Source organism: Mytilus trossulus, chromosome 4, assembly GCF_036588685.1.
Source record: "Mytilus trossulus isolate FHL-02 chromosome 4, PNRI_Mtr1.1.1.hap1, whole genome shotgun sequence".
NCBI lineage: Eukaryota > Metazoa > Mollusca > Bivalvia > Mytilida > Mytilidae > Mytilus > Mytilus trossulus.
The window spans coordinates 39,348,085-39,362,697 of NC_086376.1; positions in this window are offsets into that span (position 1 = coordinate 39,348,085).

The window sequence follows — 14,613 nt, forward strand, 5'->3', positions numbered from 1 at the left end:
ATGGGTGTTTGGAGAGTTTTTTTTATTTGCTACCAAAATCGAAAATAACAACTTCTACTAATAAATTCTTCTAAGTAGAGAGTGTGTACTGTTTAACATGAAAATTATGTACCATTAATGTTGAATTTTATTTGCTTATATTTTTAGAAATAAATATTTGAATAGCTTTATCTTTAAGCTGGAAAATGAGGTTTTGATCTATCATACAAAATGTATGATGTTGCAGGATAATATAAAAGGAGTTTTTTTTTAATGTCTTTTTAGGATTATTATTTTGAAAATAATACAGAAAAATATGGAATTCAATCTAGTTATTGATATGGAAACCTATTGATACTGAGATTTGATATTTATATCTAAATCTGTAAAATATTATTTACTGTATATTTCTTAAAATTATGTATATTCCGTCCATTTGTTTATTTCCATTAACAATTAGTTTTTATACATTGTAAATTTTACACCTTTTATTTTGTATTTTCTGTTGCTGTTTCATTGTAAAAGCATTATTTATTTCAAATCTTGAAAAAGAGTCTGTATTCAGGAATAAAGTCTTAAAGAAGAAAGTTGTATTATTTATTTTAAAATATATAAGTATATTGATTACGTTCCTTTTAAACTCACCTTGCCATATATCTTAAAATTATAATAGACAAATAGAAACTTAGCTAGGCAAAAGTGATCAGCAAAGAAAAATCTACAATAAAGACCACATTGAGGAAATGGTCAGACAACTCCTTCTTAAAGTTATTGCCCTTTTAAGACAATTATTGTCGAGCCTTCGACTTTAGTCGAAAAAGCGAGACTAAGCGATCCTACATTCCGTCGTCGTCAGCGGCGTCAACAAATATTCACTCTGTGGTTAAAGTTTTTGAAATTTTAATAACTTTCTTAAACTTTACTGTATTTCTACCAAACTTGGACAGAAGCTTGTTTATGATCATGAGATAGTATCCAGAAGTAAATTTTGTAATTTTACTTTTAAATGGACTTAGTTTTTTCTGCGGGAAAACATTACATTCACTCTGTGGTTAAAGTTTTTAGAATTTTTATAACTTTCTTAAACTATCCTGGGTTTGTACCAAACTTGCACAGAAGCTTATTAATGATTATATGATAGTATCCAGAAGTAAATTTTGTAAAAATAAAATTCCATTTTTCCCGCATTTTACTTGTAAATGGACTCCATTTTTTCTATATTTTACTTTTAAATGGACTTAGATTTTCTTCCAGTTAACAGTACATACAGTCTGCAGTTAAAGTTTTCAAAACATTTATTGGATTCATTAACTATCCTAGATTTTTACCAAACTTGGACAGAAGCTTCTTACAATCATAAGATAGTATCAAGAGGAATACTTTTATTAGTTTTTCCTCATTTTTGTTCAGCCCACGATTTACAGCAAAAGTAGGCGAGACACTGGGTTCCGTGGAACCCTTTAAATACCAATTTTTACATTTATTTTTCCATTTTGCCATAGAGGATAGAAAAAACTAAAATCACAAAAATGTTCAGCAAGTCAAGATGTACTAACAAGTCAACTTTGCCTATATAGTTAAGTAGAATTTCACTCTTTATAGGAGTGATTGGCATTAAGTGAAGATTATTTTGTAGAGCCTGTGACTTCTGTTGCAGAAAGCTTGGCAAAGGAAGGCGGCTTGAGCTAACCATTTAAAAGCTTAATATTTCAGAAGATAGAAAACCTGGATCCTTCATACTTTATATATATATATATGCCTTATGTTATGGAGTTTCCTTCTGTCAACTCATATGCCTGTTGTCCTTGGCCTCATTTTAATGGTTAAGTGACTACTTTGAAAAAAGAATAGAGTTTTATTATTCTTAGTTATGCCCCATTTATGGGCACTATGTTTTCTGGTCTGTGCATCCGTCTGTTTGTTCGTTTGCCTGTTTGTTTGTTTGCCAGTCGGTCCGTTTGTCTGTCCCACTTCAGGTTAAAGTTTTTGGTCGAGGTAGCTTTTTATGAAGTTGAAGTCCAATCAACTTGAAACATAGTACACATGTTCCCTATGATATGATCTTTCTAATTTTAATGCCAAATTAGAGATCCCCCCTCCCATTTTGATGGTTTACTGAACATAGAAAATGAGAGTGAGGATGGGGCATCCGTGTACTGGTGACACATTCTTGTTTTTTCTTATTATGAGTAATAGGATAACTATATTACCTTGCAAGGTCATTATGCCTTTCAGACAGTTTTCACTTGATTCATGGATCAGTGAACAAGGTTTAGTTTTCGTGGTTAAGTCTGTATCTCAGATACTATAAGCACAAGTCTACTATATTTGGTGTATGGAATGATTTTATTAAGGTGTAAATGGCCAACTGCCAGGTGTCATCTGACATTGACCTCATTTTCATGGTTCAGTGGTAATAATTATTTTTTTGTATTTTGGTCAAATTTTTCTAATATGCAATTGGTCTACTATATTTGGTGTAGGGAATGATTCATGTAGGGAAAAAATCCATCTGGCATGTGTCAGCTGACCTTGTCCTCAGAGAGAAATTAATCTGGCTGTATTATCAGCAATACAAGATCAACAAAAATGTTTTTTTTTCAATAATTCTATTCAAATGATACTTTGTTTGAAAGTGTCCTATGTTGAATAAGCACAAGGTGAGAGATACAGGATATATAGAGAGCCCTAGTTATTTTTGGAAAGGATCGTCACGGATGTTTTGCCAGTTGTCTTTTACCACTTTTACCTCACTTTATGGTTCAGTTGCTTTAGTTCTGTGGTACTCCATTTTTCTTTGTTTGACTTTATTTTACTCATGTGATAACGTCAGAAATTCATGCAGTTACCAGATCAGTGCAACATGACGACATCAACTTATGGGTGATACCACCTAAAGATATTGAGCAGCACGAGGGGGTCTAAATAGAAAAGTATGGTAAAAATTATTTAATGAAAACCTATAGGCATTTTATGTATAAATAAATTCTTGAAAATGTGTACATATCAGTTTTTCATTGGACATGTAAATTCAAAGTTGCTTTTATATTCAAATTAGAAAAAATGCTTGTTTTTCGTTTCGGTTCTTTTCACACAATCAGTACATACACAGCAAGGAACAAACACTCAGAGAAAAGGAACATCATTTTTTTTTCTGTTCTACATCACAAAATTTCAGTGAGTACCTCAACATGAAACAAAAAAAAACCATCTGATTTTTGCTTGCCATGATAGGTATTAGGTATCAATAGCCAGGATCAAAAGTGGATCAGGAACTGGTTACCCGTCTGAAGCACCTATGTTTAACCCAGGTTATTGGTCTGGTATTTGCTTCTCATTCTTGAGATTTGCGTGTATGGTCTATCATGGACTGTACTTGTCTTTCCGGTAGAAATGTCTTCTTTGATAGATATGGTTGATGATTGCCCATTTTAGCTCACCTAGCCTCATTGACCAAGTCACATTTTGCTGATAAAGGTAGTAGGTTGTCACTCTTTTTAAAAAATGAGTTATTACCCAACCCCTAAAATAAGGATAATATGTTACCCTTTTTTGTGTGTTTGAGCAAAAACTAAAGAAGATGGAGAGAAACTTAGCCAACTAAATAATCAGCAATACAAGGGTATAGGGTAGACAAAACAAAGATTTTTGTGATGAATCCTATTGTTGTGTACAAATTATAATTTGTATTTTGACTTTGTACAAATTGTAATTTGTACAAAATAAGGCTTAATTTCACTTATATCTTGTACACTGTTTTACATAGAATAAGTTTCAAATTAATTGATAAAAAATAATTTCAGTTTCAATAATGAATCAATATGAAACACACTGATAACTCTATTTACAATACTGTTATTCTTTGAACTAGGTTTCATGTCAATATCTTCTCTAATATCATGTTCATGGGGTTTTCTCATTAATCTAAAGAGATTATTAAAATGGCCGCCTCTTCCGCCAATTTCAGAGTGGGTCCATAGCTTAAAATGTTGTCCGTGACATATACTACTACTATGCCAAATTTCATGCTTTTACCACAATCTGAGCAATTGTGCTAAAAATCTGCACAAATCGACTGTACTATACGTTGTTGTTTTAAGATACATTGTTCACAGTTAGTTGTAAATATGCATATTGCTTCCCGGCTTATAATTTGTGAAACAGTTAAGCTCATTGGTCTTCTGTTTTGTGACCTAAAGTTCTTTATCTTTAAGCGCTCAAATACCCCACGTCCCCAAATTGTCATTGGAGGAATTAAATAAGTGTAAGAAAAAAAAATTGTATAAGAAAGAAAAAATTGAATCATAATGTCCTGTCGATCAATATGCACATCTACATAGTATGTCCTTATTTTCTACAAAGTTTCATGAAATTCTGTTGTGCGGCCATAGTGATGGCAATCTTCTATATGCAATAATGCATAGCATAATTTAATCTGGTTTGCGCTAACCCAGTTTTAATTAGCATGGGGCGCTGTCTTATCGTTCCAGTGTACTAGCACTATAAAGTCCTGCAACTACTGTAGGCTAGCATAAAGCAGTCAAAATTTACATACATCCTTTTTTTATTTATTTCATTTTATTTTGCTACTCCTTTTATTTTTAGTACATACAAAAAATCTCACTAACTATGTTTGCAAAACTCACATACACACATTTTGGCTTATTTCGGTTTATACCAAATATTTGGCATATAAATTCACACACAATTTGGCATACATGTATCAAAATAATCTGCTCTTTACTTGGCTGCTGGTATACCAGGACAACGTTGCTGCCGTCCACTGCTGTTTGTTTAGCCTAGCTTTCCTCCTGTTCCTTCGTCTGGTGGCAATGTGTTTATTGTTATTAATTTTTTATTTTTTAATTTAAAAAAAAAAAAAATTATATTATTTTGTTATATTTATTTTTATATTTTTTCATTTTATTTATTTATTTACTTATTCATAATATTTTTTATTCATTTATTTATTCAAATTTTTGCTCCTTTAAATTTTTATTAAACTTTATTTATCATTCTAAATTATGTCAATTACCACATGGTAAACATTAAGTCCGGACCGACCGTACAAGGGCTGTATAGCCAGTCAAGGTCGTTAAAAACTTCCATTTGTTGTTGTAATTTGATACATCGTCATGAACATGCATGAAATATTTGATCCTGGATGTTAAGCAACCAACAATCAATCAACTCCAGGATTTGGTATACATGCAGAAATTTTTATTTCTTATTATTATTGTACAAGTTATAAGTGAAATTAAGCCTCATTTTGTACAAATTGTAATTTGTACAAGCGCTTTTTGTACAAATTATAATTTGTACAAAGTCAAAATACAAATTACAATTTGAACAATTGTTTTGTACAAAATGATAACTTGTACACAGCATATACAATGATAGAACGTGTCCTTTGTTGAGTATGCATATAGACCAAGGTGACCAACACATGCTCTTTTAGATCCTCTAATTTATATTCTTGTAAGTAAACTGTCAAAGATAAAAATGAAATTTACTTGCTTAACTACTTCTGGGAAAACCCCATCCCCACAACTAATAAAAACATTTAGATAAAACATATTACATTTAACTCACTAACTGAATCAATGCCAATTTTGATATTGTACGCATTAGCTGTAAATAAATAGAGATGTTTGTATATATAACATATGAGACATCAATATAATAAGGATGAACCGAAAGATATGTTGAAATCAAAATATCGTCTTCAACAAAAGGTTGCATAATATGTTAAACCCTTGATTATCTCGGCCACCGAAAAGTTCACAAATTTCACAATATCTGCCAACAGTGCTGCACCCTCCATAGCGAAAAAAACCTTTTAAAAACCCGATAATGATGTATATGTCTTGGGACAGGCACTTGGGAATGCAGTGGTGATAATTGGTTGTGTAAGCCCACAACACTTTCGTATTTATCTCTTTCAAATGATTTGCATGAATTTAATTTTAGCGTTCCGACAAATTTGTGAATGAAGGCAGATTCACAGCCATGGGATGTTTTAATAGTTGATTGATAACTCATTAATCGTTTACAGTTTCCTGTGGACTTACCTGATTGCGCAGTGACAAAATATGTCATGCAAATAAGGAATAAAGTAACTCGTAGAACATTACGGCTTTTTCTACAGAAATTATCATTGGAGGTTATATCTAATGTGAGAAAGTGATTGGAATTAGCATTCAATTTTGTATATTGATCATATTCTTTTATTCAAATTTCTTGAAAAAATGGGTTTGCACTAGCTGTAAAATAATTACGAGTACTCTCAGATCTGTACTTTGCTCAAGTTAATACGCTTTTACTTTATATCGATCTGATAAGTACATCCTTTTTAGCAGATTTTACATAATAGTTTGTCCTATAATATATTGTACTGCAACAACACTGTCCCAGGTTAGGGGAGTGTTGGCGCCTTTAATTTTTTTTTAATACCGCGACAATGTACCTATCCCAAATCAGGTTCCTAGTTAAGTTCAATGGTTGTCGTTGGTTCATGTCTTTCATATTTGTTTTTCATAAATTGCTTTGTTAAAAATTAGGCCGTTAGTTTTCTTAACTTGAAATATTTCATTTTTTTTTTTATATCTGTGCCTTTTATAGCTGACAATACGGATCGGGGTTTTTCATTGTTGTAGGACGGTGGCCATATAGGCCATTAATTCTTACATCCATTCATTTTAACTTGAAGGAATAGTTGTCTCACTGGCAATCATATCAGACACAGCGCCTAATTTTAATATTAATGGACAATAGCTTCTACTTGTATAAGGAGTGAGTTATGATTTCGAGTCACCAGTAGTTTTCAAGTTACACTTTCTACCCGAATTTCCATAAGACTCGCCCGATTCGGACTAAGACCGGGGATAAATTCGTTATCTACGTTCATATCCGTAGATATGGATATTTTAACACCCTTCAGTACCCTATACACCCTTCGGCTACGCCTCATGGTGTACTGGGGTACTTCAGGGGGTTAAAATATCCATATCTACGGATATGAACGTAGGTAACTTAAAGTATGCACCTTTCTGCATTGCAACGAATGACACATGACAAACAGCGACCGAAAACGTCATTTGCCAAGCTGAACTGTTGCGGGAGAATCCGGAATCCGGAATAACAAAATAGGTGTCGCAAATTCGCTCGAAATCATAAACAGATTTGAAAATCGCCCATCGCCTTTTATATTACAAGAGTTACAAAGAGTTGGGATTGTTTCTGGTGGCGTAAAATTTGTCGTCGAAACAGAAAATGATACGAATGTAAAGCCAAGGAGACTGCCTGCAATCATAATTTCTAACGACTCACAAAGAAAAAGCTTCACTGAAAAGTCAAAGTCAAGTACATCAAAAGGTATAGTGGGACGGCAAGATCATTGCATCTATAAAAACAAAATAAGCGAATTTGGGATTTAACTGAACATTGGAATTTTGGAATTAACTGGAAATTGAAATGTGGGAATTGACTGGAGAGAGGAATATGGGAATTAAACGGAGAGAGGAATATGGGAATTAACTGGCTGGTGGAATATGGGAATTAACTGGAGAGCGGAATATGGGAATGAACTGGAAATTAAATTTGGGAATTGACTCTATAAAAAAAAATGTATATGATATATCGTACCAATATGGAAAACGAACTTTAGATAACATTATTTTTCTTCTATTTTAGATATATATGATAATGAGGATAAGGACCTTATGGTCGAAATTCGACGCATGGATGCATTGGCTGATAAAGGTAATTCTAAAATATTCGCAAAATCATTTTAATGTATTCATCATAGTTAATTCAGTGACTTGAAAGATTTATGTCGTCTTTATTAACGTAACTATGTTGTATTGCAGCGGAGTTTTGGAAGCCACATATATTGAAAATCAGATGAAGCATACAAACATATGCTACATGTAATTTCGTTTCTTGTGAAGATTTGTCTCATTGGCAATCATACCACATCTTCTTTTTTATAATTGTTAAATAAATAAAAACACATAACAAAACAACAAACAAACAATACGGAATATACGGAATTGGTACTTTAACTGCTGTTTTGTTCGAATTGGTAATTACGAAGCATTGTCCTCACTTTAAAATGCTTACAGCAGATTTCAGTCATTATGTAGCTAATGGTAATATCTTTGGTTAGCTAGCTTGTTAGCTGAACCGTGAAGTCATTGTTAGGTAAGGCATACTACCTTCCTTTTAAAGTAGCTTAGTCCTACAGAGAGATAGATTTGTTATCGGTTGGGCTAGTCTACTATTAAAGGAGGGTAGTTTACCTAACATAACAATGCCTTCACGGTTCAGCTAACAAGCAAGCTAACCAAAGATATTACAATTAGCTACATACTGACTGAAATCTGCTGTAAAAGATATGGATGAATGGGTATGATTGAGATGGTTATATTCATATTTATATATGATTTATATCAACATTATTGTGTCAACTATAAAAATAGTAAATTACTTTGCTGGGCCCTTTTTGTAATCAAAATATCTTTTCTTATCTTATCGTATGAAGTTATTAATAATTTAATAAATATGTTTTTTTTTTATGTATTCTTCTTTTGTTGTATTTAGGAAAAATGGCAAAAGAATCAGATAAGAGAAGACAGGCAGCCACAGCAAGAAGAGAAGAGCGACACTAAGAAAAGATCCGAAAAACGGAAAACAAACTAAGGAAAGGAGATAAAGTAGAGGGAGTTAACAAAGGAGCTATCCCCCAGTCTGAAAGAGAAAAGAAAAGAAGACCTGTCAGAGAACCAAGACCAATCAAACATGTCGTTTCCGGTTTACCAAATGTATCCGTATAAACTTTACGATGTCAAATAATTTAAAGTTTAACGAAGAAATATTTTTTAATGTGAATACTTATTTAATATAGTATATTCTTTTTTTTTTAACGAATAAACTTATGTTTACTTGCATACTTACATTTTAGTTTATTTTTTAGGAATGGCGTCTGTTTGTTTAATGGTTTGTGCCAACTTGCTATGTGTGTAGCGATGTTTAGTTGTCGGTGTTTATTACTTATAGCGGCCCCAAATAAGCAATACTTGTTCAAGAAATATAAGCTTTTAGATTTCCACATGTATACAATGATTAAATCGAAACTGTTTCCTATAGCACTTCACACATCTTCCTATATCTACTAAACATATCATTTTGGGTATTAGCATGTGAGATAATATGAGGGATGGGGGGAAAGAGAGACTATTTCGTTAACAGCTATCCGATCGCATGGTCACTAAGAGCACCCAAAGTATTTTAATATTAGACAAGTTTTTGAAACGTAGAGCCTTCCTGGTAATGGAAAATAACCATTCGGTCTCAGGCTCTGTAAATAAAAACATGGTATTGTTTAAATCGTCCATATATAATGATAAAAAAAACCTTCTCATAAGGTCAAAAATGGCCACTAACAGTACCGAATCATACGTCATATGACTTTCCCTCAACCTTTCTGGTTATGGTTTCTAGGTCTTCGAAATCATTATGACTACTAGTATGTCCGAGTCAACAGCACACAAGTAAAACATAAGTTATTAGTTATCATTGGTCATTGAAAATTTTGCTTGACGTTGGTGTCAGAACCTTTGTGAATTTTACTTGAACTTTTAGTGTGGGTTTCATACTTAAAAAAGTGTTATAGTATTTAAAAACGTTTTTGTTATAAGTCATACACAGATTTATACATATAAATTAAGCCTTTATCGCTGAGCTTCTGGAATACTCGTTTTATATACATGGAATCAAAATATTCAGCTCCGTGGAATTTTATTGAGTTTTTTTTTTATAATTCAACAAGTGTGGACACAGAGTAGTATGCATCATTGTGTAATCATACGTTTTTTGATTGAGTTAAGTCTGCCAATTGATATTTTATCGTATGTTTTTCTATGTTGTGATGTTATGCTATTGTTTCAGAAAAAGGGAGAAGGTTTGGGCCCATTAAAACGTTTAATCCCGCTGCAAATGTTTGCACCTGTCCTAAGTCAGGAATCTGATGTACAGTAGTTGTCGTTTGTTTTTGTAATATATACGTGTTTCTCGTTTCTCGTTTTGTTTATATAGATTAGACCGTTGGTTTTCCCGTTTGAATGGTTTTACACTAGTTATTTTGGGGCCCTTTATAGCTTGTTGTTCGGTGTGAGCCAAGGCTCCGTGTTGAAGGCCGTACTTTAACCTATAATGGTTTAATTTTTAAATTGTTATTCGGATGGAGAGTTGTCTCATTGGCACTCACACCACATCTTTCTATATCTATCTATAGAATATCTGGATACTTGAAAGTTTTTTCGGAAAAGTTCTATGTCGTGCAGAGTGACAACAACCTTACAAAATACTTAAAATAGCAGATTCTTTTATTCGGTATTGAGTTTTAATGTACATAACTGTCACAGAGGAGACACTACTTTAAATCACTGCCGACCGTTCATAGATTTTATTTAGCTAGACATTGGGATTCAATAAGTAAAAATCTAGTCATTCTATATCAGATGAACGTTTAATCGATTTTTTTTCTAAATTTAAGGAATTTGCAAAGCAAGGATAACCAGATGTTTTTTTAATATGCAAACGACATGGTGCTGACAAGTTCTTTTCAAAGTAAAATGCTTTTAAGTCCGCTTTGAATAATGATGGCTAAACCTGTATAAGTAAAGATCAAAGACATGTTAATTGTGCATATCTTTATTTTTTTCTCTCCATTAATATTTATACTAATGTCATTTTACCTATGACTTATTTTTGACAGAAAAAGGTACAAAAAGTACAATCTTACAGAGTAAACACTGAAAGCTGAAATCTAGGAACTAAAGTAGAAAGAAAAATCTGCTCTCAAAGTCCAGATGATTTTTTTTGCATAATGATATCATAGTAGACACATATAATACACATCTCTCTTGTTCTAAGGGGAAAAATGACTTCGATATTCTGACGTTGAACTTGTATGGTGTTATGCCGTTGTACAGACGAAAAAAAAATGTTTTCAAGTGGACTATATTAATTATTATAAATCATGTACTACTACGAGACTCAAATAAATGTGTATATGAATAGATGAACTATGTCGTCAGAATTTAGTCTTTAAAGAGTAGAAAGACTTGACGAATTTTCTAATACTTGGTATTATTAAAGCGCAAGGAATTATAAGACTGCAGATAAGTTTCACGACTTGTTCTGTTTCTAAAAAATATCGACACAGATATCACGTTTCTCTTTTATTCAGCAGATGTTATTCATTTTCTTTTTATCATCATGGTTGTTGCTTTCGGTGAGTAATTGTAGCCTTTCCAAGCCTTCCAGTTAATATTAATAGTGCTGGCCGAGTCACTCCCTAGGAGATAAAGACCGTTTAAATTGGCAGTGTGACAGCTTCTGTACCACCATCCACCTTTATGCCATTTAGCACAGGATCCTGAATGATCATCATTATCTTGATCCTCAGTACTGAATTTTCTACCATTATGGTGGATCAGAGAGTCACCTTAAAAAGATATTTCAAACAATTGTCAATGAGTACATATTGCAAAACTTATATTCAAGAAAAAATGACAACGTGGCTCGGATATAACTTCTTTAAACTTCGGATATCTCGTTATTTCTAAAAGAGTATTGCATTTGCACATATTGGAGGAATTTTGAAAAAAAGGTGTTTGAATTTCAGTATCATAGTCTTATCCATAATGATATTTATCCGGATAATTATCGACAAATACTTGTGTAAAATTGGTCATTTCAGGCCAGACATTATTTTCTTTTAGAAGTCATAGACAATTTCCTATATTTGATAATCATCACTTATGGACAATAGCACTAAGAAGAAGCAGATTGACAATTCCGAGGACGTAGATTTATATATAGTAGATCTTATGTTGTTGATATACTTCAGGTCAAGTTCTCACCAGCATCTCCCGTATATCTCACACATGTCATCTTAAATTTTGTTTTTTCATCTCGTTTTTTGAAGTTGGTATATTTGGCATATCTGTTTTCATTCTAAAAGTCCTCCATCGTGATGAGCAATTCATAACTTCCTTGGGAAGTTAGATTATGGAGTTGTTCATTACATAAATAAATATTGAATCATATTTAGATTTTACACAGGTTAAATTTTAAAATCTCAGTCTGTTTCTTAAATTAGTTCCAACATAACTTTTGATTTTTGAACCCTGTACAGTATACCACCATTCCCCATGTGATTTTTTTTTCAAATACTTTGAACGACAAAATTTCTTCCTCTGTGACGTTTACATTTCCTGACATCGAACACGCAAAGCGATAAAAAATGTTCCAATCATTTTCAGGACCAGACTAAATTAACAATAAATACAATTATTACATTGGTTGCACTGAATTACATTGATTTCCCAGTTAGATAAAAACCGATAATTTCACATGTGAAATTAAGGTTATTTCACTCTCTGACGTCATACAACAATAGGCGTTGTCAAGACGTCGATAACGTCGAAACAAAACATGCGTAGGAAAAACATAAAGTTCCTTACATTTTGTACATTAATTTCATAAAAAAATGCAATTTGACAATGTAATAAAAAGTATAACTAATCGCCGTATTTGAATATAAAAAATAAGATAACTCACCAAAAAAAAATTTAAAAGGTAGAGCAACTTTAGGACAACTTTAGACCGGTGTAAACTCCCTACAAATCGTTTATGAATAAAACGGAAATTTAATTGGCAATAGATAAATCGTTCGAAAAATGGCAATTAAAAAGTAAAATCCGACGATTGTTTTACGATAGTTACACGTTTTTTGTTCATTTGTATTTCTGTTTATGTTTGTGTTTGTGCTTTTAACCCTCTTGCTGCCGACCGTTTTTCAAGGTTGCATTTCATATGCCGGAAAATACGACAGCTCAACATCTGTGACGTAACATGCCAAACAACGACGTCATTCGATATATGACGTCACGACAAAATGACCACTACATTTGGGACCAATTGGAGAAAAACATGACCCTGTTTATTCTTCTGTATTTTAATTGAAAGAGATACAGCATTGATAAGAAGTTTGCATAAATTTATCCATGGACACATGTGTCCCTCCGGCACTGCCTTTATATATCTGGGTAGGTAAAAATTATATTGACCTCAAAATATATACAGAAGACTCCTCCAGAATCATGAAAATAAAAATTGCTATGTTACAAGAAAAAAAAAGTAGGTCCTATTTTGGCCTCAAATTTCAGGTTCATCTGACAAAAGACTTTGACCACTTTTCAATTTAATTTGAATCAATTAGTTGATTTGAAAGATTTGAACTGATTCAGTCATTAAAAAAGATCCGATTCAAGCTCAAATATAAAAAAAATCATCCAAATATGCCGAAAATGTCACTTTTCGGATGGTTTTTTTTTGTAAAAAATGAAAGTGGCCGCATCCGTGTTCACCCTAAACCTTTATATATGTTATGTATTATTATAAAATACAACTTCCATTTCAATATTAAGATGAACACGAATGCGACCACTTTCGTTTTACACGAAAACAGTCTAAAATTTAATTAAAATGCTAGAATTAGGAAGAATTCAGTAATTTAGCCAGACTTTAAGGTGCCAGTACCAGATATATGTTCACTGTATAGTCAAAAATAGCCCATATTTATGTAACAGAAGCACTCTACTGTTCAATAAATCACTAAAAGTTTACATTTTATCAATTTTGTAAAACTGCTATATTTTGAGGCCAAAATGGGCTCTTACTTTTGGAGTAAAGGGAATTTAAGAGCTGCGCGATTAGTGTATGATAAGCCTGTTGCCCTACATATTATAATATGGCAATGAACATAGTATTAGGGTCCGTGTAACACTTATCAATTCAAAGTTTTAAAAAGTTTTGATATTTTAGATTTTTGAAATTTTTATCAAAGTCTTAAAATATCAAAATTTCAAATTGTGTACAAGATTTGAAATTTTGAAATTTTAACCAAATTATTAAAATATTAAAATGCTAAATATCGTCTATAAATTTGATAGTTTAGGAATTTGATCAAACTTTTAAAATACTAAACCTAACGTGCAATTTTGATTATTTCACTTTTTGAAAGTTTGATTATTTTAATTTTTTATTAAAATATCAAAAATAGAAAAGGGGCGAAAAGAGGGGTTCCTGTAAAAAGCGAAACGAAACAATATGAATTGAAAACATACTGATATTTAAACGTTTATGTATGAAATAAAACCCCAGACAGACAGATGTAAGCGGTGAAAAATTCGATGACAAAATAAATATTTCTCAAAAGAAGAGAATTCATTTCAAAACCAGACGTACGGCGCTGATATTGGCCATTTTACTTGCTGGTTTTTCTAGCACCCATATTTTAGGAGAAACAGGAGTAACAGTAAATACTGAACAACTCGCAGTAGGTCAAATAGTATGCTTCGGTTGAGCATGTACATTAATTTGTATATATATTTTCTACTGAACTCTTAGCAATACAAATGCTCAATACACGGTTCAAATTTTTCTGTTTTGCTTTACGACTTCTTACTTTCTGCAAACATGTTGTCTAAGGAATATATCATTCCATATACATTATGAACGATCATCTTTAACGTTTTAATCTATTCTTTGTAAGTTGTTGGCCAT